Genomic DNA, 25,181 nt, shown 5'->3' on the forward strand with positions numbered 1-25,181 from the left:
GGGCAGTTGCAAAAGGTCTCAATTGGTGGGCTGCTTACACTATCCAGCCCCCTCCCCTACCTCCCCAGGTGTTTTCCCTCAGGTAACCCCTGAAATAACAATGATAGCTTAATTCACTTAACTACTTAGTGTTCCCTGTGAAGGTGGAATTCAACCCCTGAATTACTTTTCCATGGAGATGTTATAGATACATCACTGATACTTGCTGATAACAACATGGCCATACATCATACCCATTGCTTTACAATTGGTGATAAGTTTTGTACTCAAGTATTCATGATGTTTGATTTTGTGAATTATAAAAATGTCCCTAAATCAAAGTCTATATTTAGACCATTGGGGGTTAATGTTTTTAAAGTGTAGATCCACTTAATTTTTTCTTTTTATATCCATTTTACATAATCCCCTCCTTTCTGTGATTTCTTAACTTTAATTATCACTGTGAATTTTATGGATGAGGGATCATGTTCATGATGTGAGGAATAGTGTTCTAAGACACTATGGGCCTTGAATTCCTTCTTTATGTTTCTTATGTGCTTGGCAATCCTCATGTGGAGTCTGCGAATTGTTCGCCCCACATATTGTCTGCTGCACGGGTACTCAAGGAAATAAATAACTCTTATTGACTCACATGATAATCTCTCATTGATGTTATATCTTATGCCGGTTGTGTTAGACTAAAATTTTTCAACAGGTTTTGTTTTACACTGGCTAGTTGTTCTGCAAACACAACATTTGTTGCAGTAACAAAAGCCTTTTTATCTTCCCTTAGCCAGGTTTTACCAGACTTCCCCCTCTCAACAGGTATTCAACTCTTCACTTTTAAGTTTTGTTTTTTTAAGATTTCTCTTAATTTTTCATCCATTAGAAGAATTTTCCAATGTTTTCTTAACTGTCCTTTCTACGGAATTTGATTTGGAGCTATAGCTTGTCATAAAGACAATCTCTCCTTCGTTCATGGTATCATTTTCAGTGACAGTCTTATTCTTTGGTACCAAAATGTTCTATCTAGTGGAGTTCCTTACACAATGGTAAGCTTTCTCTACTATGTCTTTTTTATATTTCCTCTCTAGGAATCTTTCTTTTAGAATTTCTGACTGTAAGTCGTATTGTTCTAGGCTAGAACAATTTCTTCTAAGCCTTGTGAATTGGCCTTTAGGAATATTTGAAAGCCACTGTCTGTGATAACTGCTCTCTGCTGGAATGTATGAATTGCAGTCGACAAGTTTTAAAAAAGTCTTTGTTTCTATATTGTCCTTGGAGATATAGATATCTAAGTCTAAAAACTCAACCCTCTCTCTACTGATGGTTGATGTAATATTTAGATTTAGTTTGTTGGAATTTATATATTGCAAGAAGGGTTGTAGATCTTTCATGGTGTCTGTCCACAAACACAGGACATCATCTATACATCTATACCATCCCAGGATGTTGCTTAGATATTTGGTTATTACTCCATATGATGTCATGGAGAGATGGGGAAAGGGAAAAGGGAAAAACCGCTCCGCACAAGATAGTACCCTACCTCACTCGTAAATATACTATAATGTGTGAGGGGGTGCTAAGGTCATATGTATGAGCATGTGGTCCATAAGAGAAAAAAGATTAATGACCTAAGTAAGCACTCCAGGTACATATAGGTAATAAATTAATACATAATGTTTTTATTGGTATGCGCTAAAATTGATACATATAGGTATACCACACAAATAAAAAAGCGAAATATAAAAATAATGTAGTGTTGAAAAATATAGAGTTTAAAAATGAATTGACCCTAGGGTGGAGCCAGTCAAAATGTATATAACACTTCCATAGAGAAAGTGACTGATAAAGGATCTCTTGTGGGAATATATACAACACAGAAACGTCTATATATATCAGATAGGGTAGTAAGAATCTTACACAATCTGTATCGTGACAATGTATCACTTATATAGCACTAAATATATATGTTGTGTTTAATGTGAACTGTAGATGGCAGTATTGCCTAATATATTCTCCCACAGTATTAATCCAATTGAGAGTCTTCCTTAGGAGTACCGTATGTTTAATACATAATAGAGATTCATGAGCCACGAGTCCCGTATGATATATCAGGAGATTACCAAGTATATAGTTGCTTATGTTCTCATATATATATATATATATATATATATATATATATGCCTGCTTAGGCTAATGAGTTGTAGCTCAAAGTATTCTGCCTAGTACATTTCGGGTAAAAGTTCCTAAGACTTACGAATAGTCTTTGCTTAGTAGTTATGTGCACTAATGGTTAATATGGTATCAGAAGTTGCTGAAAGACTCGTATACAGCAATTGATCTCTATAGTACCGGTCTCACTACAGCAGCGCCAGATCGCTAGTATTATATCCCCATATAGTCTTCCAATAAGTTGTTATAATGGGATAAGAGGTATAGTAGTGCTAGTATATGCTGTTAGAAAGACTCTCATTACCAGTTTGTTAAGTTTACATTAGCGGCAAAACGCCGCGGCTAGCCCCGCCCACTTCCGGGTCTGACTTCAATCAAGCGTGACGTCGCCCCGACGTACGTTTCGCTATTGCTAAGGCTCAGCATGGGCACTCTGACTGGTCTGCGGTTACGCAGCCCATGTGTGTATGTTAGGAAATTAAGACTGTAAGCTCCAATGGGGCAGGAACTGATGTGAATGAGTTCTCTGTACAGCGCTGCGGAAATAGTGGCGCTATAAAAATAACTGATGAGGATGATGAAGCATATGCTAGTTTTTTTCTTACATTGATGTCAAGCATGGTGGCTAAGTGGTTAGCACTTCTGCCTCACAGCACTGGGGTCATGAGTTCAATTCCTGACCACGGCCTTATCTGTGTGGAATTTGTATGTTCTCCTCGTGTTTGCGTGGGTTTCTTCCGGGTGCACTGGTTTCCTCCCACACTCCAAAAACATACTAGTAGGTTAATTGGCTGCTATCAAAATTGACCCTAATCTCTGTCTGTGTGTGTATGCTAGGGAATTTAGACTGTAAGCTCCAATGGGGCAGGGCCTGATGGGAGTGAGTTCTCTGTACAGTGCTGCGGAATCAGTGGCGCTATATAAATAAATGGTAATGATGATAATGATGATAATTTACTTTCTCACATAATACAGTTACAATTCTTCCAATTTGATTGCAGAATGATTTCTTCCATCCTATATATTAATTTAGTTGGGCTGCTTTATTGATTTTTGTTGTTTGTAGCTGTGTATCTTAAGCCGCGTTTCATGATATTTTGCATCAGAGAATCCCGATGAAAGTTTGGGTTCATGAACGCAACAAATGGTATGTATATCTTACACCTCTTTAAAGTTTCGGAACTATGTAAGATGTGCATATGTACTATGATCAGGGAATCTTACAAACGGATTCAATGCTGTGGACGGGAATGTGGAAGAAAATTAGCTCTGCATTTTATTTTTATTTTTTATTAATAACCATTAAGGTATGATTAAGCAGTATTTTGGTGATGCCTTATACCCTTTTGTGCAATTGGAGTGTAATCCCTAAACTAGGAATAGAAAAAAACACCAGGCGCTAGTTAGGAAAAATAAATTAATCCAAAATCAATAATATATTGTAGCAGGATATTAAAAAATGCTAAAGATAAACCTGCAGCCCTCCACACAAAACAAGTACTGGGGCTTGTTATACAAATGAAAATAGAAAAAAAAAACTACAAGTGGCAGCGCTGGTAAATCTATAAAATAGCATATTTATTCCATGTAAGAGATTAAAATTATAACACACTCAGCGAGCCATTGAATAGCAGCATAATAACAAATAAGGCACTTGTTGTGACAGCTGTAAAGGCCCAAAAGTCCAATAATAGCAGCATACAGTGTAGGGGAATGTCCAGGAATGGGTCGCTAGGTACAAGAAAATATCCACACAGTGCGACTTCTATAAGAGTATATCCAGCAGTAACAAATTGTATACATTGAGCCCTAGAACTCTTCAGTGCAAAAAAGCTTCTCCTCTTCAGTAAATAGACAGTTATTGTACCTTACAGGGACTGGTACTTGTTCTGGTTTCCTCCAATGAGTCCTCCATCGGATCCTTAAGATTAAATACAGCTGAAAACTTTTTGTGCCAAAAGTATCAAAGTTCCAATTAATTTCTTATATCTCAATAAAAAAACGTGTATACGTGAAAAAAGAAGAAAAGGTGCATCTGTGCTCGCCAGCGTCTTGTAACGTAATTTCTCCGCCCCTTGAGTGGGCGGTTTCATCAGAGGTAAGATCCCATTAGTCTGGGCGTCTCTTTAACAAGCCACAGTACTTGTTTTGTGTGGAGGGCTGCAGGTTTATCTTTAGCATTTTGAATATCCTGCTACAATATATTATTGATTTTGGATTAATTTATTTTTCCTAACTAGCGCCTGGTGGTTTTCTGTATTCCTGTGTTGTTACTGTATTGATCTGGGCTGCTCTGGTTAAGGAAAGATTTTAACTTTTTATATATTATAGGAATTTTGGAATTAGTGTTTCTTGAACATTATAATCATGTCATTACGGTGTAGCAGATAGATTGAAGAGAAGACAGGATTATCTCACCCATCAAGTATCTTCCTCCAATCCTGAAGAAGTATTGAATTAAAATGAGATGCATAAATTATTTAATAAATTGGAATATTTATGTATTGCAGAGACTAGACATTGGTGGGACCAGGTAACCCCTCAGACATATTTGGATGAGAAAAGTATCCCTAGGGGGCTGCATATTTTTAAAGCAGCTTCCTTTAGAGATGACCCTGTCTTTAGTAATAAATGGAATTCTATTTTGGATGATTGTTCATTAAAGCTTATGAGACAGCTGATTAAACATAGAAATTACAAAATTGACATTATTCAAACAGAAATTGAAAAATTGCAGTCACTTTGTGTAAATTTGAGACTTATGAGGGCTTTGAAGCAAGGGATACAAGAGTACACAAGAAAATTGAGGATTATGAGAAGCCTTTAATCAGAATGAAGGACAACAAACTTATACAGGATAAAAACGATTATCAACAGGACAGAGTTAGGTCATATAATAAACCTTCTCTGGACCCCCAATATAGAAGAAATAGATCTTCCTCATATCAGGGAAAACAACAAAAACAATAATGTAAAAGAAAGACCTCTAGAGGTGTAGATCAGAACCGTTCTCGAGATAGGAGATGTGGCAATTCCCCTTTTTCTATGGATAATCTACATTCTAGAAAAACCAGATGTACTTCCTATAGAGATTTATCCAATAAGTTTGAATGTTTATGGGATCTTGATACTGGTAATGACCCCAATATGTAAGGGGGAGAGGGTTCAAGACCTAGGACCACAAATGCAAGATTTAGGGACCAAATTACTCCAGATAGCTCCCACAGTGCAAAGAATGAAAATCCCTCTGGGCTTTTTTTTAGGACAGGACCGGTTATCACCCACCTATGCACAAAAGGTCTGTCAGCGATCAAATCAAACACCCAAAAGAAACAGAGATTTAGAGGGAGAGGTTTTAGAGAAGGAGCCAATAAATTGCTCAAAAAATGTGAGAATAGTATAGGAAATAAGGGGGTCTTTAATCTATCTCCTATAAGCCTCACTTCTAATGAATTGAGACTCTTGGAAAAAGGCCTCAAGTTTGCTCCGGCTTCTAGACCGAATTTGTTTGATTTATTTGTGGATCTCAATAAATATCTGAGGACACAGTAGAAAAAGATATTTTAATAAGAAAGACATGAAAAAGACCAATTCTGTTGGCTTACCTATAATTTTAGACAAAGGATTTAGTCAAGCAATAGGAGAATTGGAATTCATATTGTTGGAGTCAACAGTATTGGAACCGAGGGAAGCGGTTTAAATTTTTGATGTTACCAATGGGGGCACGGCAAGATTTCTCAAGAATAAATCAAATTTCTATCCACTACAATATAAGGGACCTTATGTGAGAAAGTAAATGGAAAGCCATTGAGTGATAATCTATCCAATAGTGAGAGGAATTCCCTAAGTAATCTTATGTCAGATGATTAAATAATTATAAATTCAGCAGAGAAGGGGGCCTAGTTATCCAGCATGTGATAGACTATAAAAAGGAGGCACTTAGACAATTGAGTAATGCAGATTTCTATAAAAAATTGGACTCAGACCCTACCCCCCCAGTATCAGAATGAAATGAGATTGTTGTTGGATATGGCTCTCACCGATGGTGGGATTAATAAGGACACTTTTTATTTTTTGTGAGAACTGCAATCGATATTGAAAATAACTCTACCAATTGGTTAGGTAGGAGATCTAAAGTATGTTATAGATATGGATGGAATCGATACATAACATGTAATTTCATTGATCACACTAGTTGTGAATTTGTATCTTTTGTGTCTAAGGACAAATTCTCAATTAATGATATTTTGGATTGTCGTTCTAGTTATGTAGTGTACCTCATTACATGTGGCTGTGGTATGCCATATTTTGGATGAACAACGAGACCACTACATGTGCGATTTCTTGAACATCGTAGCAATATGCTCAAACAGGTCAAAACTCATAGTTTCTATAACCATGTCTTCCTATGTCAGAATGGATAGATTGGGAATGTGAGAATTAAAGCCATAAAACAGATTGGTGTAACAAATAGAGGAAGGGATAGATTTAATAGTTTGTGTAGGAGGGAAACCTATGGGATTTATAGGCTTAGGACCCTTATGCCCCAAGGATAAAATGACATGACTGAACTCAATAATATATAGATTGATTTGAGTTTCTTTAGATTAATTGATTTCTTTTTATGTGAAGTAGCAAGTATGTCTCTTGTATCCCTGGATATTTAATGAAAATGAATAAAATATAAACTCAATTATTATGTATGTAAGTTACTGCCATACACCGTGATATATTAGATTTGGAATGATAACATTGTATATAGTTTATTATTTTTGGGTATGGTGATCCAGTATGGGTCTTTTTTTCTTTATAATTTTCCCCTTTTTTCATATATATTTTTATGCATTTTTTTATATAATATATTAGTATTTTTATATTAGTATATTTTTATATTAGTAATTTTTTTATTATATAATTTATAGTTTAATGTAGTATATTCACCTCAACATTTTTTGACATAATAAAGGATTGCGTGTCCCGTGCCTGATGTAATTTTTATGTATATCCTATTGTATGCATGTAGGTTCTACAGGATTACTAAACTAGACTACTTGAAGTAGTTTACAAAATATATATAACTGGGGTTATCTGAAGACTGATTATGTCAAACCATTTTAATTGATTTAGCTGTTTATTGTTTCTGAAATGTCTTTAAACAGGGTGGAGCAGTAGCTTATCCATTTTTACAAGGCTTCTGACACTGACAAGACAGAATAGTTATCAATACATTGATGTGCTTGGGATACAACTGCAAGTTATCTGAATTGATAATTTAATGATTGAATGATTATTAACAGTTTTATCATTTACAGATTGTACTAGAAAGATAAACTAGCTAACAATAATGCACATTACAGATCTAAACTGAAGTTAATTCATTTATTTTCCTCTGATCACATAGTCCAATTGAGTCTGGTCAACTTCATGATCTTACACTGTGTATGTGCTCCAAAATGATGGCTATATGTGGTCAAATCCCACTTGATGAATCTCTACCTGAATTATGCACACAATTGAATGGATGGCATCATAGAAGCAGAGCCTAATAGCAAATGCCTATTCTCTGGTACCAAGCCTTGTTAAAAGTTTATGAACTACTTAAAACAATAGTCATATAACAACACATTATATATTGTGTTAGAGCTGTCAAATATTACATTACAGTGATACTACTATATAGGGCTGTTATGTAGTAGCTATCAAAGTAAAAAAAAGTTTATTAAATGTCATATAATATTAACTTAACTTAAAATCAAACTGTGATTTATTGAAATGTAAATGACAATTTTTGAAAATTATAAGACTGTAAGGAGAAAGAAACAAAATACATAATTTCATTTAATTTCAACAATATTTTACAATCTTATACAATAACAACCGTACATATTAATGTCTAACTCACATTTTATAATACTTACTAGCTATTCAGTTATTCCATTTAAAAGGGTAATTTAGAAACTGGAAAAAGTGTGGAAATGAGTAAAGTATGGCAGTAAGTCTTCTTTTGTTATGTCAACCACATATTTTTCTTGGCATTCTTTTTTTCTGTATGGTTTAGTACAGGGGTCCTCAAACTTTTTAAACGGGGGCTAGTTCACTGTCCCTCAGACCGTTGGAGGGCCGGACTATAGTAAAAACAAACACTATGAACAAATTCCTATGCACACTGCATATATCATGTAAAAAAAATGACAGACAGGCAGCGGCGGCATAAACACCCGGCGGGCCATATAAATGTCCTCAGCGGGCCGCATGTGGCCCACGGGCCGTAGTTTGAGGACCCCTGGTTTAGTATATCAATGGGCAGTGATTACAAACGTGAAAAATGCAGTTCCTTCTGATGGGAAAAACTGGGTGGATCTGAGTATTCATAGTAGTATGTATAACGAAATAAGGGTAACCCGCGCTCAAACCTGATAGTATCCTTAGAGCAACAAGGTTGCCAATGTATCCCCCATAAACAACAATATAGAAACATGCACTCATATAAAGATACAGTTTGTAATTGTTACAGTTACTAATCACTTCTGTTAAGTAACATTCCAGGAGTGTATGTATTGTGAATAAATGGCAAATGGATTTGCACTAGGATGTTATGTAAACCAAAAACAAAAATAAATTTCTTCAATATAGCCCTAAACCAATGGCAACTAGTTTTGATCAACAGTAGGTTATATTGGATGAGATATTAAGCAATTCAAAAATAAAATAATGCAAAATATGTAGTCTTTGCAAATTGACCCAGGAAATGTATATATATAGATTGTTCTAAAATTAGATGTATCGACCCAAGATGATAAATTGGGAAAAGTCAACTGTTTAAAACTACACAGACCTAATATATTTTGATGACAAAGGAGGGTCTGTATTCCAAAATTGTCTCCACTTGAGTAGTCAATAAGTTCTCATTTCAAGAGGGTAAGTGAAATAGATAGTGCCTTTTTATGATGGCCGAATGTTCATGAGTTCTTAAATAACCAAACCGTGGTATTTCTTTATGTAATTTCATGCCACTTTTGAAAAGTTGCTTAGTTTGTCTGATGTTGGAAGAAATGTTAGATCCTGTTGGTTGAAGATGAAGTAATCCAATTCATTGTATGTACGCGGTGTTTTCTTGTAATGCAACTCGGTAATAAATATTGTCAATACCAATGGGTAATAAATGTTTGGAATCTTACTTACATAGACAGAAAAAAAAATAGAATCCCAGATGTTGGTTGATGAGGAATTCAATAATGTTCGTAACAATAAATATATTTGTTGAATTAATGAGAGATAATGCCAATGATGATGGAGGACTGCTAACTCTATAATTATTGAATTCATGACAGATACTGTCAATGTTGAAACTATGGAATACCTAACAACTCTGCCTAATACAATCAATCAAGTGATGGGAAATATATAGGTCTTTTAAATATTATTTAGTAAACTTAACACATAAGCAAGACTATAACCCATTAAGGGCTATAGTTAGGTACAATTATTCCTAGTACATACAAATCTGCTGCACAAAAGGTACAAATACATAAATGAGGTATAGATTATTTATCTTAAGATACATTATGGCTAAAAGAGATAAACAATTTAATAGTGGGGTGATGTAATTAATTTATAATTTGCATATTAATCACACGGATGTAAATTTAGACAAATTCAATGTCCTCTTATTCTAACGACCTGTTTGAGATATAAATAATGATAAAATGAGCAATGTTTTAGGAGAAATATGAAATTAGTAAAGGGGGTGGTCCAAGTATGACTGTAGACAGAACTTGAAGTGATGTTTTTATTTTAGCTGCCTGTCACAATCCTATCACACACTGTAATCCCACAAATAGCCGCACTAAACATCTGCATGTTGGGAATGAGCACCTGTGTAAGTAGATGTTGACTGAAAAGATGCCTTTTATTAAAGAAATATGTTCTGCTCATGTTATTTTTCTTCTGTCTTAGTTTTGTTTCAAAAGATCAAATTAGTCTAAATGTATATTATTTTTTTAAATTATAAAAATAAAGTTAGCACAATTAGCCTACTTTGTGCAACCATTATTATTGTACATTTCTTATCCTTGCTTGAGATAATAAACCAGCAGCGAAACATGTAGTTCTTTCTTACAAGACCAACTTATTTTGTATTGTTCATTAGTGACTCATAGGGGTATATTTACTGCGGGTTTGAAAAATTGGAGATGTTGCCTATAGCAACCAGTCAGATTCTAGCTATCATTTTATAGAATGTACTAAATAAATGACAGCTAGAATCTGATTGGTTGCTATAGGCAACATCTACATTTTTTCAAACCCACAGTTCAGTAAATATAACCCATAATGTCTCATTGCATTTCTGACTTATACAAAAATAAGTTTTCCTATTAGCACCCATATCAATACAGGAACTAAATGGCAATAAGAATATTATTTTTCTGATGGTACATTTTCATGACTATAAAACATAATGTTTGTGGAATAAAGACATTTGCTTTTACAACATGCAATTTAATGTTACTTTGCAATGAACTTTAAGTTATAAATTACTGTAGAGATTACTGTTAACAAAGTAGTATCAAGCATTTCAAGGAAAAGTCGTTTTTCAAAAACTGGCTGACTCGGCTAAGGGTGACATTTTTCATTTCTCTCTGGCGAATAACATTTTATTGTTAGCTATAAATATGTACAAAGTCATATTTACTTGTTAGTCTTATTGATTCAATCATCACAGTCAGATTTTCAAAACAAAGTGCTTCCCTCCAGGCGTGGGCTGGCAAGTTTCAGGCGGCGCATCACATGTCATGTGATGCGGCTGCCAGTAATAATTAGGTAATAGTGCATCCGGGGGGGGCTGGACGGCCGGCCCTAACAGTGGTTAAACTGAGCGGCCCGGGCGACCGATGCCCCCCTGCCTCCCGGCCCAGCCCACCCCAGCTTCCCTCAATGTAAAGAAAAAGATTGAGCACCCCTGGCTGCAGGGAATAAGAGCAGAGCCGTAACTAGGGAGGTGCGGGCGGTGCCGTCACCCAGGGCGCAAGCCCAGGGTGGCGCAGCCACCGATACCTGCCTCTATGCCCAGGCTCAATTGCTCCACACGGTGTCACAAGCAACAGCTCATTCCCTGCATCAGAAGCAGTCACCTTAAGCAGCTTGTTCGGCATTTGGAACGCAAAGTTGTGTTCCAAATGCCGAACTTCCTGCTTTAGGTGACTGCTTCTGAAGCAGGGAATGAATTATAACCTCCCACTGGCGCTCACTCAAGGGGGGGGTTGGGTTCAATTGCCCAGAAATCCCTTTCCCCTGTGCTTGTATCCCTACATCCGGTAATCGGAGGTTTTTTGCATTTTTTAAAATCATTATTTAAAAAAAGTGGGCGGAGCCAGAAATCATCATGACCTTAGGGTCCGTGCAGCCTATTACTGCAGCTCAGGGATCCTACTGACAGCCCTGCAGGAACAGAAGAAAGGAGATTGTGGCTGCCACACACTACAGGAAACAGCAAGAGGTAAGTGAAAGTAATTGCTATGTAAGAAGAAGAGACAGAGGAACGGAAATGGGGATAAACTAAATGAGAGGGGGGAGGGGGGAGTAAAGAAAGGTAGAACTTAGGTTATAAGGGATATTTTGAAATGGTAAGGGGTTCCCCCTTCCTTTATACTTTCATCCATGTTTGCTAGTATATAGAGCAGATACACTACTCAGAGAAGCAGGTGCCTGTCCTCTTTCAAACTTTTCAGCAGCCCAGTCCTGACTCCTGTCTCCCCCCATGTTTGTGTGTACTGTGTATCAGTGTATCATGCCACTCCCCCCTCCTAGTGTGTCTGTCTGTATCAGCTTCCTCTATCCCTGGTTGTGTTATCTCTTTATCCAAATTTGCATGTATATCCCTCTTTCTCCCTATGTATTTGTGTGCCCGCACCTGTTTATGTGTGCATAGCTCTTCCCTTTGTGTGTTTATGTCCATGTCTGCCTTTCCATTTGTGTGCCTGTGTCTCCCCATGTGTGTTTCTCTGACCCCCCTTGTGCTTATATGTATATTTCTACATTGTGTCCCCTTATTTTCCTCCCCTTTGTGTGTATCTCATTACATATGTGTGCCATGTGGCACTTAGGGGTATTTTACAGTTGTCCAGAACCCCCTCACATTCAAATCAAACCACCCTGAAAGCGGAATCTGCACGGTATGCTGAAGCTGTCTGCGGTCGCAATAAGATAAGCAAGAAAAAAAGAGGTGCATGCGTGATTTCATGCCCATCACGTGACGCAGCCTGAGCGTAACACAGCAGAGGTGGCACCCCTTATACCACCACAACAGTGACGACAGCATTTCTGCTGATAGGTGAGTGGCTGTTAGTATGCTATAAACTTGATTTGAGACACTGGGGCCTATTTACAAATAGGGCCCCCAGTTCAGCGATATGTAGGAGTTTTATAGCTGTAAACTATACTAAGTGTTTAGGGCTTTCAGTTACAATACTGTGGAAAAAATAGGTTAAAGAAATAGATTAAATTTAATAAAAAAATATATATATTTATTTTAAAACCTTTCATTGAAAATGTTTTATTCAAAGAAAAAATTGCTTTCAAACTATATTAATCTGTTGTCTCTATCCTGTGATGGTAATAACAGAACAGGTATTCTGGCGGTGCAATTACCACCATGATGCTTGTTAAATAGGCTTCCCCCACAAACATTTAGAACCCCCCCCTTTTGAAATCCTGAGTTTGCCCCTGCTCCCGGATACAACTTTCTAATTTACCGGTATCGGTGACTGCAATAAACAACTACTGAGGTTGGTACTTGTTACCTAATAATGATTGGTCCTTACAGAACTAGCAGAGCCCCAAGAAAATGGCTGGCTGCACAGAGGGCTTCAGCTAGGAGGAGCAGCATGTTAGTGGAATGTTTTCAGTATGGTGGCACTGCTATTGTAAATATGTATTTTTGTTTTACATGCATTTTTCAACCTATTAATGTGAACAATTCGATTTGGTTTAATGATTTTAAGGGGACACAATTTATAAGCCTATATTAGTGATTAGATAGTACAGTACATACATAGTCTGTAATCACAGCAGTAATAACACTTTTACTTTATAATTGTTTGAATTTAGTGAGATTTTTTTGATTGGACCTCTGCAGTTTTGCACCATTTGCGATATGTACAACCTTTTTTTTTTTGTTTTAAATTGATTTACTTCTCCGTTGGGGAGAGGGGGGAGTGACAGTTGCTAAAGGGTTGGGGTTTCTCCAAAGCACTCTTTGTAAATCTATTTAAATTTACTGTTTACTGTATGTCAGTATTGTCATTGGTGATGAATAAATGTATCTGGTGTCAATTTTACATGTTCAGAATTCAGTAATGCTTCTTGTAAGGCCAGAGCCGTTACTAGGCAGGTGCAAGCAGTGCCATCGCCACACCCCCACATTAGGTTGGCCCCACCCACTCGGCAAATGTCAATCCCACTTAGATGGGGGGTGCCGGTGCATTGTCTCGCCCAGGGCACTAAAATGTCTAGTTACGGCACTGAATAAGAGATTCTCTCATCTCTGGCCGCTGTGGACTCGTTAACACGTGTGGATACCTGTGGTGCATTGCAGCTGGGATCTGACATATTGAGTACAATAAAACACCCTGTATTTTGGAGATCTGCTAAGCAGAGAAACACCCCAGTTTGTTGGCTGCCTACTGTAAGTTACAGCTCATACCTTTAGTTTGTGACCCCCAGCTTTGCATTTGACAGCCCTATCACCCGAAAGAGGCATTGAACATTATATCAGAGAGATCCTAGGGAGGGATTCTGAGGCCGGATACGCGCTGACTGTCATTTTTCTGTCCAGGTTTAGGTCTTAACACTTGATACCCCTATGATCTATTATCTATATCCCATCAGTGAGGCAGACTCCTGGACTGACATTCTGATCAAGACAAGAGACTGATCAGCTATTTCTGCCTGGTAACCTGTTATGGCTCATTAAATACTCCATGTTTGTGTTGAGGATGCCTTGTTCCTATCTGCCATTCCTCCTGCAATCACATGACAAAAGTTACTGAGGTGGCACATCGTGGATGACTATTCACAACTGCTTTTATTTGGCGACTTGCTTTGGTTTCTCATATATATAAAGTGGCTATATTGGAAATACCTATATATTTGTTATTTTTCTTATCATTTTACGACATAAGCTATCAGAATCCCAGAGTGCAAACATGTATTCATATTAATGCTTGTGTATTTCTGTATATGGTTTACTTGAACACAAGTGCCATCTAGTGGTCTCATTGTATTGCCACATTGTGATTAGTTCTCATACGCTAATGATATATACTTTTTGCACATAGCTAGAATATTTCTAAAATTTCAGCTTACTTATAGATGTTGTCCTGTTGAAAAGGCTCCCTCTTTCGCATATGTATTAGCATTTATATAATTGGAGTGTGCATATAGAGGTGTTAGGTGTTAACTCTTGCAAACCACTATTAACTATTTCCCTGCTTTTTTGCAATAAGAATTCAATATGAGTCTTTAACATTTGATAATATCTTTGTTTCCAGACATCACATATTGATAATACTCCTTAAACATTTTGTATTTTCATATATTGTCAATCTCTGGTTTTGAATCATACACAGTGTAACTGCTTTTCTTCTCTAGGGTAGATATCACTGTTTCTCTTTAGTGTGACAACCTAGAAACACTGCTCTGATTGTAGCAGCCCCCCCCCCCAATTTATCCAGATTCTACGTGTCCCTCTGATGAACAAATTTCTACATAAACAAAAACCAGTCATTCCTAAGTCTCAGCCATCAGCCATGGTTAAACACAGAATAGCTGTGCTGCCCTCCTCCCTCCTCTCCACCCAGGCCATCTACAGGGTGATTCAAAAGTCGCAGTACACCCTTTTATTTCAAAAACTATACAGGAAATTGGGAAACCTGAATACTCCAGTAAGGTATGGGTGACGTGGTCTATCTTTTACGGTATGTACCAAACATGGGCGCCATCTTGAAATCGGCCAATCGGCCCAATTCCTGTAGAGTTTTTGAAATAAAAGGGTGTACTGCGACTTTTGAATCACCCTGTATATCCGGCATATTGGAAGTCAGTATGCCTGCAACAGACTCTGCCCCTGTTGCATCACCCTCCATATCTGCAGTTAAATTCTCCACTATGGGGATACTCCAGGTTGAGAAAAAGTTTTAGGATTTATGTAGCTCAATTGACAGCACTTTGGCCAGACTAGCGGCAAATACTACCCATATTGCTGCTGTTGAGCAAAGGATTGGTGACATACAAGATACTGTACTTATTCTCCACAATATTGTGGAGAAACAATCTAAAACTTTGCAACTACTGACTGACAAAGTAGATGACTTGGAGAACAGGAACTGGATAAATAATCTATGATTCATAGAAATCACAGAATCCATTAAGGAGCCTCATCTTATCCAGTTCCTTAGTGTTACGTTGCCAATGGCTTTGGATCTAGAGCAGACCATGGATAAGCCTCAGATTGAAATGGCTCATAGAATAGGTCAAGAGCGGGAAGGTGAGCGATCTAGGCCTAGACCGGTCATAGCAACATTTCTGGATTTCTGGGCCAAGGAGACCATTCTGGGGGGCAACAAAAAGAGTCAGAGGCTGGTGGTTGAAGGTCACAAAGTACTTATTTTTTAGGATTTCTCAGTACTTGTATCTCAAAAATGCAAAGAGTTGCATTAGCGTGTAAACACTTGATTGATAACTTAATCCCTGCCAAACTCAAAGTGACCAAAAATGGGTTAAACTATGATATTTGATGACCCGGCCGAGGCAACACATTATTTCATTCAGTTTTCGCCTCCTCAGAGATCACCTACTTAGGATAGACTGTTACCCAATCACTGTCAATATCGCTCTTCCAAGACCATGACATTCTAGTTAACAAAAAAAAAAATCCCACTACATTCAGATTGTTCACGTTATAATTTATGTTTACAGTTAGATGTATCTTCCCAATTATATATACAATTTTAATGTTGACTTTCTCTTGGGTACATCCCGACTTTAAGTTCGGGTTCTACCTTTGTTTATGGTTGGTTAAGGAAAAAAGAAAATGTTGTTTGAAGAATATTTGGACATGTCTGTTATGGTTTCATTTGAGATCGAGATCAGGTGATAAAATGACTGTGGTACTGGAGAGACTGGGGTCGACTCTTCGTTTTACAGTCATTCTCAGCTTTATTGTGGGGTTCTATTCTCTTGTAATATCAAACAATTCTTAACATGTGATTCAACAAATGTAATCTATTTATTGAAATGTTCATGTAAAAAACACTATATAGGTAGGACTACCAGAAAATTTAAAGTAACAATAACTGAGCGTCTTACAAACATACAGAAGAGACATTGATTACATATTGTATCACATCATTTTGCTCAATCACATAATAAGGAACTTAAGGATCTTAAATTCATGGCCATTAAACAGGTCACACACAATTGGAGAGGGGGAGACTTTTAAAGAAATATCAATAAAGAAGAGGCAGACTGGATTTTTAATATGAAAAAATTAGCACCTAGGGGGCTCAATGTAGATTGGGAAATACCATTGATCATTTGTAAGGACAAATAAAGGATTGTGACAGATAAGGATATAAAAAATACACAGAAACACAGGTATAAATAACAACATGTAAAAGAAGTGTAACATATGACACATCTTTTGTGATCATATATTCTAATTCAAACATATATCCTATATGCTGTCTCTAAGATTGAAAAACCCCATCTACAATGATGTTGTTTACATTTTAGACTTTGATATAGCAGTATCCAATAATCAATTCGTAATGGTGTATCTCTATTTTATAAACCTAATATAAAAGGTTGTACTTAATATCTTCTCAACAGTAATTAGATAAGCACTCAATTAATAGAAAGCAAACAATGAGTAGAAAACATATCTATTTTATCTACAGTATAATAGTCAACATGTCCATATAAGATCTATTTTTATAAAAGTTTTATAGATTTTTAATTTGATATATCTTTTATATTACCTTTATAACATGCTTATATTTTTATTATGTAGGTGTCATATTTATATTTTTAAGAAATATTTTTTATTGGCATATAGATACTTAAGTACTGGCCATTTTTCCAAACTTAAGAAGGCCACCACAACATTTTATCCATAAAGAAAACATCTGGTATAATTAGAATAACGATTTGCATTTTATTTAATTAAACAAAATATTCCTACTTGTTGGCTGTGCCAAGCATATAAAGTGAGACATCTACCTCTAACTCCCAGAAGATGTGTATGTGCGGCAGTGTCCATGCTGCGCATGCGCGCTGCACGGAGTGTGACACGCATGCGCAGGATGGCCACTGGATCTAGTATAAATACACAGACCGATTAATTACTGGCATTACCCTCTTGAAAATGTCATTTTGTATGCTGAAACACACTGAGGATGACTCACATGTGTATACAATACAGGAGCAGAAACTTTTCATATACCTCACCTGACATTTGACGCTGAATAAGCAAGTGATTGCTTTGTTTATCAATAAATGTTTTTACGTTTATAACCTGGATCCCTGCTTTTATATACTGACATATTCCTCATTAGAGCTGGGACAACTTCAGATGTGGGTACAAGTAACACAGCAGAGCAGTACATATCATTGGTTATCATATGTGGCACCCTGTGAGATCAGCATACAAGAATCCAGATGGAAACCTTACACATTGAGCATATGACGGGGTCATAAAACCTCACTGTATGTGTGTATTTACCCCTTGATATATACTCATGATTGGATTTGCCTAACAGTCCTGTCTGTATCTCTATTTATTTGCATACAACTCTGGAGACTACAGTTGACAATACAAGTTAGAAAGAGCGATTTTGCATAGACATTTACATGATTACTCACCATACAAGGCTTTAATAGAGATACTAATCCCTTGTTGGACTGTATGCACAAATTGTGATTATATATGTTTTTATTATTATATCTTGATACATGCACTGTTGTACGTTAGATATTTACCATATATTTAGGTATAGACATTGTCAGAGATTGAGTGCTGTGATTATTTCATTTAATTTTCTTACAATCATATGAGAGGTGGATCACCTCATTAACAGCTGCCCTCACTGACCCAATAGGTATACTGTGTATGAGCGAGTCCTTAATTCATTTATTTGTCTATTCTTGTGAAACCAGGCAAAATGTGAGTACCCTGCCGCTTGGTGGGAGAACGAGTTAGCCATGCCACACACACCACCTAATACTACATCTGCTCCCTCTGTCCCACCATCCCTCAATGTCCTCTCTTGGAATGTTGACTGATTAAACACCCCTGTTAACCAGAAAAAAGTTAATTTACATTTGAAACGATTTAATCTGGACATCATTTTCTTGCATAAGACTCATTGGAAATTGGATGACGACTCAACCCTAAGTGACTCATGGCTACATTATTGTATTTTGGCCCCCTATAAGAACAAATTTAGGAGAGTGGTTATTTTGTTGGGAAGGAAATTACCATACACGATTTCAGATGATTATTTATCCCAACGATCGATATACTTTGCTAGATATTCAAATAAGTGACTATAAATACACACTCCTTAACATTTACACCGCAAATGTTCACTAAAGAGAATTTTTTCAACATATATTGCAATTGCTAGCTTCTCAGGAAACTCCTATTCTCATAGTAGGTGCAGATTTTAATGTGGCAGATGACCATTCCCTTAATAAATGACCCACCCCCTTGGGAACACATCGAGAGAATCTACACTTAATGGCCGAATTTAAGATCACACTTTCATTAACGGACCCTTGACGACTCCTGAATCCCACGGATAGATCATTTACCTTCCACTCAGGGGTCCATAACTCGTTCTCAAGATTAATCTATATTTTAATAGCTGATCAGCTTGTCTCTGAGATTTTTAAAGTAGATCATCAACTTGGTTTTGTTCACGGTAGTCATTCGGCCAGGGGTATATGATCAGCTGTTGCAGCTGTAGCATCTTCTTGCGGAAATGTGAACATTACTTAAGTGCTAGTTAGTCTGGATGCTCAGAAAGACATTTGGGGAACAGACAGTCCAGTTTAAAAATCCAGGACATCTCAGTCCTTGCTATATACTTCCAACTACACTGGAAGAAATCTATTCCCATGAAATGAACAAGATATTTTTTCAGAGCAATTATGCTTGTCCTTACAGTGTGCAGTAAACAGAGTGTACTAGGTTACTTTTTTTTTACAACCAGATCTCATGGTGCTCACTATTTATTAAGGTATAGGTGTTCATTTCCGTTGACTCAAGATCTAAAATAATGACAGATGTTTGACTAATATTAAATGAAAAGACAAAATTCCAATCATTGTCATTAAGATCTGCGCATATATGGTTTAGAGAATCTTCCTCTCCCTTCCAAATAAAGAAGACATCATCAATATATCTAAACCAGGATACCAGGCTTGCACCGATCTTAGTTATATTGCATATAACTAGGCGCTCCCATTATGCCAGTAAAAGATTGGCATAGCTCGGGGCAAACTTGGTACCCATGGCTGTGCCTGTTATCTGGATGTAATATTCTTCTATAAAATAGAAATAATTATTTGATAGAATACATCTTATACCTTCGATAAGGAATTATTTAAGGTTATCGTTATAATCTGTGGTACCAAAAAAATCTATAGATTGAAGACCTTTTTGATGTGCTCTAATAGTGTAGAGGGACATAACGTCCGCTGTTACTAGGAAGCAATCTTCCCAAAATGGAATCCCATCCAATTTTTTTAAGATATTCTCAGTGTCTGTCGGATAAAAAGTATTTTTTGTTACTTTTGGTTGGAGGTGATGATCTATGAAAGATGATAAAGTAGTTGAGATGTATTTAACCCCTAATATTATTGGGCGTTCAAGTGGACCTACTAGACTTGTATGTACTTGTGGGAGGATTTTTATATACACATATATATGTCTATATATATATATATATATATATATATATATATATATATATATATATATAAAAATATATATATATATATTCCCACCAATATTTCTAAGCTATACAGGCGCTTATAGATGTGCAACCACAAAGTGATAGTGACAAAAAATGTGTATACTCAGTACATGAGATGGCAGCTCCCAATACAATCGACACCTATCTGCAGGTATCAGCCTAATAAAATACAAAAAAGAGAGAGAGGGGCGCCAACATAGTGCATTAAATGTATAACATCTTTGGGATAATCCGCAAATGTGCAATTCCCGTACCAGAAATTCAGATTCAAATCGCCTTAGATAAGTGCTCATAGACCTTTAACATGGAGTGTAGTCTGTAGCAGATCGCTGCACCAAAGCGTCCTGACTCCAGCAGGGTCTTCTCCCAGAATGATAGCACCACTTCAAATTGGCTAGAACTCAAAAAGAAGCCAATATAGTATAATACCATCACAACAAATGAAATGTGATAAAAAATTTAATACAAAATGAGGCAGTGCAGCCTCAGCTGCAGCTTAAGTATAATAATGCTCGTACCTAAAACACAATATAAAACAGCTTATCTGTCCAGTCTCTCGTGCTCAGATGTAACAGCATGCAGGGCAAAATTAGCCAGTAAGACCATACTGATGCACCAGTCCAGAACAGCGTGCAAAACGACTTCCCAACGCGTTTCGTCCTTTCCATAAAGACTTTCTCAAGGGATAGAAATAATACATCCATGCTGATCTTAAATAGGCAGAGAATCCTCATAATTAGGATATCGCCGGGAGGTGGGCGGGATCCAGCAAGCGCGATACCTCACTTCCGGTATCTCACTTCCGGTCGGCGGACAATGTGATTAAAGTTGCAGGGATTAACAAGCAACTGAGAAAAAAATTGTGTAAAACAAATGCATGACAGCGCATACGATGACCTATGTCATAAACAAGGTAGCGAGACAAAGCTAGACAGAAGGAGAAACCACTAACCATTATTAGTAATGGCCAAGAAAAAAATATTCACACATACTCAAGATATGGATTAACAGAGAGATACATATATAACGACCCTATCTAATACATAAAACTTCTATCTAATAGAATCCATAATGTGCAATAAGGACTCAAACTAATAATAGACATGAAAAACGATGGCAACAATCCACTTAAGTCTTAAAAGGTCAGTTACACAGTAGTCACAAAATGGTAAGACTCAAGCAACACAATCCTATCTAATACATATAGCTCCTAGCTACACAACAGTACATAATAAAGGTGGAATGGTAGTACACAAGCAAAGGGCATAATACCAATTGTATAATAGCCCATATATGAACAGAGTAACCTACAAAAAAGAAAAGAATTAATAGCACATCATCAGAACATCTCAGGAAACATTAAATGAGAAAGGATGTCATTTCAAAAGCTTCATTTAGGCCTTTCGGCGCTAAGGTGTCAAGTCTATAGACCCAATACATTTCTCTACTGCTCAGTTTTTTAGCTAAATCTCCACCACGTGCACCCAACACCACGTGTTCAATGCCCTTAAACCTCAGACCACTTGGGTCTGCATTATGACATGTAAGGAAATGCCTAGAGACAGTATGCAATTCGGACTTATTCTTAATAGCCCTCACATGTTCCTGGAGGCGCAATTTTAAGGCCCTTTTAGTTTTCCCTACATATACCTTACCACAAGGGCATTCTAATAAATAGATGACTGAAGTAGTTTTACAATCAATTCGATCTTGAATTTTAAATTCTCTTTGATTTGAGGAATCCATGAAGGTTTTATTAAGAGGAGATAATAATCTACACATATTGCAGTTATTACACCTGTAGGCACCTTTCCCTAGTTCAACTAGGAAGGTTTCCTTAGTACCCTTTACATCTCTCAAAAGGCTAGGTGCTAACAGTGACTTCAGATTTTTTGTTTTCTTGAATACAATATCCGGTTTTTGTGAAACCATAGGACCCAAAACTGGATCCATACAAATCAGTTTCCAATGTTTATTTAGAGCCGATTTAATCCTCTTCTCGTCCCTACTGAATTCTGTGATAAATGGAACAATTTCATTTTTCCCTTTCTCATTCTTATTTTTATACTCCAGCATATCATTTCTCTCTATACCATCAGTTTTAGATATCGCATCCAAAATGATCTGCTCAGGATAACACCTATCTCTGAATCTTTCGGCATAGACATGTGATTGTTCTCTATAGGTAGTTTCATCAGAACAATTCCGTTTAATACGATTGAACTGGGATCTGGGGATATTATTTTTCCACTTAACAAGATGGCAGCTATCATAATGTAAGTAGCTATTTGAGTCCACTTCTTTAATAAATGTTTTAGTATGGATCTTATCACCCTCACATCGAAGATCTAAGTCTAAGAATTCTATATTTGTATCGCTAACCTTTGACGTGAATCTCAAGTTCAGTTCATTCATATTAATATAGCACAAGAAATCCTTCAGAGCTTGTAAAGTGCCATCCCATATCAGAATGATGTCATCTATATATCTGCGGTAAAATCTAATGTTAGCAACAAAGGGGTTATTTTCACCAAAGATGTAGTCCATTTCCCACTTACCCATAAAAAGATTGGCGAAACTAGGGGCAAATATTGTCCCCATCGCCGTCCCGCAGATTTGCAGAAAGAACTCATCCAAGAACTTAAAATAATTCCGAGATAATATAAACCCAATTAATTTGCATATAAACTCTTTATGACGATCATCTAAATCACTATCTAGTTGCAGAAAGTGATTGATGGCTTCTATCCCTTTGGAGTGGTCGATGGAAGTGTACAAGGCCTGTACATCTACCGTTACCCATTTAAAACCAGGTTCCCATTGGATCCTATCCAAAAGTTGTAACAAAGAAGTGGAATCCTTCAAGAATGCTGGTAAGTGATTCACGTATTTCTTAATAAAGAAATCAACATACTGTGAAACATGAGATGTAAGAGAACCTATCCCTGCTATAATGGGCCTCCCAGGAGGTTTCTCTAGAGATTTATGCACCTTAGGCAAATGATAGAAAATTGGGATTATTGGTGATTCCTGCAAAAAGAAATTGTATTACACAAAAAACTTGATAGGTTGGAGTCAGAGGTTGTAGGGAGGAAAGAGAGGAAATACCAACGAGATAAAAGAGATTATGATAACAATCAAGTACACTGTTGGGCAAAACCGCAGGCTGAGGAGGGCCCTAGTAATAATATCCAAGGAATTAAACAGATGGATTTGAATAACCCTAGATTTAATTTTAGAAAAAGAAATGATTGGGTTCCCACACCTCCAAAATTCCGTGGTCCTCGTATGAGTAGGAGAACACCTCAACATCTAGAACTTAGAAATAGGTTCTCACCATTACAGAGGGATAGGTTCTGGAGTACAGAGGAGGATTTTTTATCCCCCGCACAAACATCAAAGGAGGACACGGTATACAGAAAATTTCATCTAAGAGAAAATATCAATATAGCGTCTCCTATGAAAAGGAGGTACTTAGACGAAGAGGTAGACGAGGAGGAAACAAGAGAAAGAAAGAGAAGACATTTCTGAAACAATCTTTAGATCCTAGACCACTTGGTATTTTTAATTTGTCAGACTATAGTCTTACCCAAGATGAACTTAAACTATTAAGCAGAGGATTATCATTTGCTCCTACTAATAGTTCCAATGACTTTCACCTTTTTTTGGATCTCAATAGATTCATTAGAAGACTCACCCTTAAGAGGCATTTTATAAAAAATAGTGATAAAAATATAGAGCATGTGAACACTAACAAATCAGTCACTGGACTGAAGTTGCCCTCTAAATTCTATCCACTTGAGTCTAAGGGGAGTCATGTTGAAATGTTTTATCAGCTTGTCAAGAAGGAGCTATGCCAAACTACTAGACCCAAAAAATATAAGAAAAATATTTCATATCAGGAAAAACAAGCGCTTGATAAACTAATGAGTAATGAAGATATTGTAATCAAGCAAGCTGACAAAGGGGGGGGGATTGTTATCCTAAATAAAAGTGATTATGTTTCAGAAGCATTGAGATTACTTAGTGATGAAGTGTCCTATAAAAAACTTGCTAAAGATCCTACATTAGCTTTTGTTGAGGAGCTGAAGGTTATACTATATGAGGCGTTAAAACTGAATATACTTACCCGTGATGAATTTCAATTCCTTTTGCAGGAATCACCAATAATCCCAATTTTCTATCATTTGCCTAAGGTGCATAAATCTCTAGAGAAACCTCCTGGGAGGCCCATTATAGCAGGGATAGGTTCTCTTACATCTCATGTTTCACAGTATGTTGATTTCTTTATTAAGAAATACGTGAATCACTTACCAGCATTCTTGAAGGATTCCACTTCTTTGTTACAACTTTTGGATAGGATCCAATGGGAACCTGGTTTTAAATGGGTAACGGTAGATGTACAGGCCTTGTACACTTCCATCGACCACTCCAAAGGGATAGAAGCCATCAATCACTTTCTGCAACTAGATAGTGATTTAGATGATCGTCATAAAGAGTTTATATGCAAATTAATTGGGTTTATATTATCTCGGAATTATTTTAAGTTCTTGGATGAGTTCTTTCTGCAAATCTGCGGGACGGCGATGGGGACAATATTTGCCCCTAGTTTCGCCAATCTTTTTATGGGTAAGTGGGAAATGGACTACATCTTTGGTGAAAATAACCCCTTTGTTGCTAACATTAGATTTTACCGCAGATATATAGATGACATCATTCTGATATGGGATGGCACTTTACAAGCTCTGAAGGATTTCTTGTGCTATATTAATATGAATGAACTGAACTTGAGATTCACGTCAAAGGTTAGCGATACAAATATAGAATTCTTAGACTTAGATCTTCGATGTGAGGGTGATAAGATCCATACTAAAACATTTATTAAAGAAGTGGACTCAAATAGCTACTTACATTATGATAGCTGCCATCTTGTTAAGTGGAAAAATAATATCCCCAGATCCCAGTTCAATCGTATTAAACGGAATTGTTCTG

At 36.7% G+C, this 25,181-nt stretch overlaps 1 long non-coding RNA gene across 2 annotated transcripts in view; it reads left to right on the forward strand.

The window, feature by feature from the left end:
• Positions 1–11,515: 11,515 nt before the first annotated feature.
• Positions 11,516–25,181, forward strand: part of LOC142152313 (uncharacterized) — a 136,546-nt gene continuing 122,880 nt past the window's right edge. Inside the window, exon 1 of one of the 2 annotated variants that reach the window (XR_012691316.1) lies at positions 11,516–11,650. This is a non-coding gene — a long non-coding RNA (uncharacterized LOC142152313). Of the gene's footprint in view, positions 11,651–11,862; positions 12,485–25,181 lie in introns of those variants that run through there. The other variant, XR_012691315.1, reaches the window with a different exon arrangement.

The sequence above is a fragment of the Mixophyes fleayi genome, chromosome 4 (genome assembly GCF_038048845.1).
Source record: "Mixophyes fleayi isolate aMixFle1 chromosome 4, aMixFle1.hap1, whole genome shotgun sequence".
NCBI lineage: Eukaryota > Metazoa > Chordata > Amphibia > Anura > Limnodynastidae > Mixophyes > Mixophyes fleayi.